Below are 6,804 nucleotides of genomic sequence, written 5' to 3' on the forward strand. Positions count from 1 at the left end.
TATCAGATAAAGAATGTTGCTGAAGGGGCTGCCTTTTAAGTCTTATGATGTTATCAGCCTCATGTATGCAAACTTGGTCAAGAGATGCACTTGGTGGTTAAAATATGTTGCCGGAGGGATATGATGCGACATTCAAAGGCATTTTGGATCGATGTTAAGCCTCTGCCGCCTTGTTTACGTTTTTGGTAAACGCGGTCTACATCACTGTTTATGTAGAAATTATGTGTGCTTGTTAGTATTTTTCAGGTTTTCACATCAATGGCTCGTATCTCATCAAGCGTCCAATCAAGCAGCCCAAATGTTGGTATGAGTACGAGCACTACATTGTGGGTCACTGTTTTATTGAATCCTGAGAGCTTTGAGGTCCAAAGTTTCTTTATTCGGTTGTAATATTCTTTAGAGACACGTGCTTTGCTACAGGTGTCATTGTATGATATATTTTCATCCACCCCTAGATAGCTGTAACATTCCTCGTCAGATACAGAGGAAACAGTCAAATCATTGATGGAGATGTTACTTGTCTGGTTTATAATCTTCCCCCTTTCAACAACCACATAACAACATTTATCCTGACCAAACTCCAACATCATTTAAGATTGTTGTAACTAGGTCAAGGCTCTTTTTAATCTCCTGCATATTCTTTGCATAAAGTTTTACGTCATCCACAAAAAATAGTGTGTAATTTGGTATCCAAGTGAACCAGTGAGATATCCTTCAAGTTCCTTAATATGAATGACAAGGGGTTTACAGAAAGTATAAACAACATCACAAAGAGGCTGTCCCCTTGGACTATGCCTTTGTGATATTGTATCCTGTTGGTGATAACACAATCGTTACTCTTTGTGTTTAATTTCAAGATGATGGCCCACGATGAAGTCAGGTCAGCTATGGCTTTGACTATTCTCACTGGAACTTTAGTAAGTTGAAGGGCTTCTAGCACCCATGAGTGGGGAACATAGCCAAAGGCTTTCTTGTAATCTAACCACATTGAAACTTGGTTCTTCTTATGCTCCCGCACCTCTAACATCACAGTTTTGTTGATTAGCAATTGCTCGGCACATCCCCAGACTCCCTTTTCTCCAGCTGCATGTTCTGCTGTGATAATATTATTGGTTTCACAATGGTCTTGGAGGAAGGGGTTTAAACATGATATGTATATCTTATACATTAAGTTCTGGTATGCAATTGTCTAGTAGTTTGTTTGTCATGTGCGTGATTCTGTATTTGAGGATCAATTTTGTCTCTACCAGAGCTAACCAGTGTGGTATGCTACGGTTCCCAATGAAAGCTTAGTGATACAGATTGATAAGATATGATCGGTAGAATGTTAGCTTCTTGTACCAATATCCAACAATCAAGTCTCTCCAGGTGCTTTTCCATCCTGGAGTTTCTGGATCACAGTTGCAAGAGCTTCACCATCAATGTTGTATGTCTTGGATGTAACGCACAGCAATAACTCTTCCGAATTCTTTGAAGTCACAGAGCATCTTGGTTAAATTCCTTCACTTCCCTCTAGATTTTCCCCAGAAGGAGTCTATGTCTTCTCGTGAAGGAGCTTCCATGATATTTATTGCTCCTCCTCTCATGTCTCTGTATACTTATGCCTGGTTGCGGTTAATTTTTTTGTTTATTTTTCTTCCCTCGGTTATTCTCTTCAGATATCGGAGTTTTTCACTGACAGCTTTTAGCTCCTGCTTTAGGGTAATCAGTTTGCAAGTGAGTGTCCCCTTTTTGCTGTCACCAAACATCATTTCTATCTCCTTCTTTACTTTCTGTTGGTGGGACGTATAATAATAATGATAATAATAATAATAATAATAATAATAATAATAATGATAATGATGATGATGATGATGATGATGATGATGATGATGATGATGATGATAATAATCATAATAATAATAATAATAATAATAATAATAATAATAATAATAATAACAATAATATTCCTTTCTTTATTAGCCACACAAGCCGTCAAAAATCAGATTGGACGCTACAAAGCATGACGGACAAAATAGGGTTACATAAAGTGTCATGTAAAATGTGAAGAACAATAAAAAGTATAACAAAGAAATGGCTAAAAGCGGCAAGCAACGTTCACCACATTCTCTCACCTTTTAACAAAATTGCTGGAAGTCAGCACTTCTCTCTCAACCCCCACTTTCCTAAAAGTTGATGAGGGATAGGCCAAAGAGAAAAAGTATTTCTCTTCAGTTCTTTCAGTCTAGACCACCACACAACCTCTTTCGCTACAGCCACGAGACAGATGGAAACTGTTTTCCCTTTCTGGCTTAAGGAAGGCGGAGGAGAAATCTACATAATAGAATCAGCCGACAGGCGGCCATGTTTTACACCTGACAGCAGGTATTGTATGTTTTACTGGTTGATTAAATAGCAAAAGATTCATCCTTACACGGAAAAAAGAATATAAAGAATATAAAGAATATAAAAATAAAGAATAAAAATATTATATATATATATGTTAAGAATGCAAAACCACGTGTGAAGAAGAAGAAGAAGAAGAAGAAGAAGAAGAAGAAGAAGAGCAGAAAAAGAAGAAGAAAAGAAGAAGTAGAAGAAGGAGGAGGAGGAGAACAAGAAGAAGAAGAAAAAGAAGTAGAAGAAGAAGAAGAAGAAGAAGAAGAAGAAGAAGAAGAAAGAAGAAGAAGAAGAAGAAGCAGCAGCAGCAGCAGCAACAACAACAGCAAAACAAGAAAGAGGGCGAAGAAATGGAAGGAGTAGAACAGAAAAAAGAAAAAGTAAATGAAATCAAGAGAAAATATAAATATCTGAAATGTAAAATAAAAAAAGTAAAAAATAAGATTAATAGTAATTGGGAACAGTGGGGAGAAGATTTGAGTTTATCAAAAATACCCAAATGGAAGATTCAGGAATGGTCACTATTCTTGTGTTCTTCTCAAAAGTTGACCTGGGTTACGAGGTCACCTCTTCAGTTCTCATAGGTAGGATGGTATATATACACATACGCACACACACACACACACACACACACACACACACGCACACACACACACATATATATATATATATACATATGCACATATACAAATACACATATACATATATCACTATGCATATATAGTGATATATAAAAAAATATAGCGGCGTACGTACACTTTGGTCTCTTATATGTAAATATATATATATATATATATATATATATATATATATATGTAATAAATGGTAAAATTAATTAATTAATTAGTAATTAATAATTCCACCAAGTAGTGTTCAGCATGTTAAAAGGACCATTTTCCGTAAACTTAAACATTACTTTTTATAATTATGAGTATAATTATAATTAGGGTTCAGCAAAAAGAATTTGCTTTGCCACATACCGAACTTTTAGAAATAGCAGCCAAAGAACTTAGCTGAACCCTAATTGTAATTATAATTATACTCATAATTATAAAAATTAATGTTTATATATATATATATATATATATATGCATGTATTTGTGTATGTATGTGTATATATGGATATGTATCTGTGTATGTGCATATATGCATATTTGTATATATGTATGTATGAGAGTGTGTATATGTATGTATATGTGTGTGTGAATACGTGTATGTATGCATATGTGTGTGTATATGCACATATAGGTATATATATATATATGTGTGTATGTGTATATGCGTATGTATATATACACCATCCTACCTGTGAGAACTGAAGAGGTGACCTCGTAACCCAGGTCAACTTTTGACAAGAACACAAGAATAGTGACCATTCCTGAATTTTCCATTTGGTTATTCTTGATAAACTCAAATCTTCTCCCCACTGTTCCCAATTACTATTAATCTTATTTTTTATTTTTATTTCTTATTTAATATATTTATATTTTCGCTTGATTTAATTACTTTCTTCATTACTTTTTTTCTTTTTTCTCTTCTTCTCCTTCCCCTTCTTCGCCTTCTTTCTTCCTTCATTTTGCTGCTGCTGTTGTTGTTGTTGTTGTTGTTGTTCTTCTTCTTCTTCTTCTTCTTCTTCGTCTTCTTCTTCTTCTTCTTCTTCTTCTTCTTCTTCTTCTTTTTCTTCTTCTTCACACATGCTACTTCTGCACATGGCTGGGTTACGCTACATCAAGTCTTCAATTTGTTCAAATCTTCAAAGGTTTGAGGTAAGCCTTTATCTTTTGTTTCAGGCAGTAAGAGCAAAGACATGCCGGATATAACAGAAAGGGCGCCATAGATACTTAGAGGAAGCCATTTGACATAGGATGAGAGCAGAAGTATAAAGGGTGCGCATATTCCACCGATCCGGGCACACACTGACGCCACACCTAAACCGTTTGTTCTGAAAGCAAAAATAATGTAGGTTAGTATGTACATATTTCCAGTGGGTTTCAATAATCTTTTATTTGCTTTAATAATTAGATTATACAAATAGAAATGCAGTTAAACATGAAGTTTTGATGAGTTTAAGCCTGTAGCATTGAGATATTATTGAAAATATATATTGTCTATCGTCTCTTTTGCAAAGAATTAAAGTTTTATTATTCAGTCACACTTAAGTACATAGGTATATACGTGATATAGTGAAATTAGGAATAATGGTGAGAAGAGCAAATCATAGTCATATAGTTTGTGTAACAAAACAAACAGCGACATGATATGTTGTCCAAATTACGCGATGATATGATTTAGTCTATTAATTTAATTCAAAATGTCGTGAAGTGATGTGTTTTGGTAAATTCATGGTGAGATAAGCAAAAAATATAAAGTAACTTTTTAAAATGGCGAATTCATGGTGAGAGAAGCAAAAAATATAAAGTAACTTTTTAAAATGGCGAATTCATGGTGAGAGGATGAACCAATAACAGTTAATGCATCTGGTAGAGACACTGAACACAGTTGGATCATATGTAGCTAAGAGATCGCTATGAAACTTACCTAACAATTGTTGGAAATATTTCTGCCGATAAAAGATAAATTGCGGCAAACGCTGCAGAGATGCACAACTTTCCCAGAACAACCAGAATCAGAGGAAACCAGAATGAACCTATAATACAATAACAAACCTTAGATAATACAACATATCCCTCATAACATTAAATTCCATTCAACACCTATCATTCCTTTTTTGATACAGAGTCCCACTGTTTAGTTATATTTATTATTATAAATATACATCTTAAGGCACATAATTATAGTGTGTAAGGCAAATATGATTTTCTTTATAAACAAAAAATTTAAAAACATTGATGTCTTACGTATCATGAACTGCAATATTAACTTTTGGATTCTCTCTATTAAATCTAGAATTCTCTAGATTAAACGAAGTGCTGGATCATAAGTTATTAAAGTGAAAGTTATTTTGAGCCATTCATTATCCAGGATTTAACGCACAAATTATACAGAACTCAAAGTTTGGATAGTTTCAATAAATATTTACTAAATATTTCATGTCAATAAATATTTACTAAAAGTAGTTTATTAAAACTAACAGAGATATAATTGTTGAGCAAATGAATTCACCAAAGATAAAACAGACAAAATGTCGAATCTAAATAATGTAACGTGAGAAAGTAATTCTATCATGGATTTATTGATTGTACAATAAACTGAGCGTACAATCTCATGGTATATTAAAATCCAGAAAGAATATGGTGAGTACGTTCTGTTATTGGGTACGCAACGTTCGTATCTGTGATATACTTTACCTTCGGTTACAAAATTTGATACAATGTAATTTAATCCACTTAATATCATAAGGAGACAAATAGGCTTGCGATGATAAAAACGTTTAAACAAATAATAAGAAAGTAAGAAGCTGGGGAATTCCACAATTTGCATCAAAAGGACATTTATGTAGCGGTTTCCAGCCATATCAACGGAATTAAGGAGTACACCGTAGTATAACATACTGCAGACCATCCTGTGAATGAATAAGTTAACATCATATGACTAAATGTGTTGTTTTTATTAGTATTACAAATGAAAGGTTTATATTAAAAATATGATATAATGTATCAAACATTTCTGTCAAACACAAATATGTCATACAATACGCGTACTCTCTCTCTTTCTCTCTCCACACACACACACACACACACACACACACACACACATACACACATACAGAGACACACACACACACACACACAGTAAATTATAACTTTAACAGATGTTCACCGAATCTTAATCTCAACAAAATACTACAATGGTTTATCGATATCAAAATGAAAACCGAATAATAAGAATGATTTGTAGGGAACATGTTTGTACATTACTTAAATACATTACGCTCCTGTCGATAATCCACGAACCGTCAATTATTGCTGATTGTATGTCTTACAGGATTTTTAACACGTCAAATGTAGGTTGCATCTACCCGACTGGTGGTGAGGTGAGTAAGTATTCCTTCATTCATATTGCATTATGCCCGTCTAAATAACACTTATCCCTTAGTGATAGATCCCGTTTACCAGTACATAATTACTTTGAAACGCCTTAATCACTGAATGTCCAATACCTTTAATATCTGCATTCTTAGAATAAGGTACAGTGTATATAATAACATTTATTTCTACAATGCTATTCTTCTAACAAAAGACTTTCGATCCGAGATAATCCTCAGTTCATCAATTATATTTATTGAAAAGAAGAAAGTGATAAAAAAGATTTTTAAAGAAATATTTACCAGCAGAAGCAAATATCAAGTGTGATTAATGCAATCCGCCATGTTTTAAATAGATCAATAAAAGTATAATTCTTTACTTCGGGTAAATCTTTTCCCTCGGATATAATTTCTTGGAAACTATTCTTGAATAAAGTCTC

This window comes from Octopus sinensis, linkage group LG13, assembly GCF_006345805.1.
Source record: "Octopus sinensis linkage group LG13, ASM634580v1, whole genome shotgun sequence".
In the NCBI taxonomy this organism is placed as follows: Eukaryota; Metazoa; Mollusca; class Cephalopoda; order Octopoda; family Octopodidae; genus Octopus; species Octopus sinensis.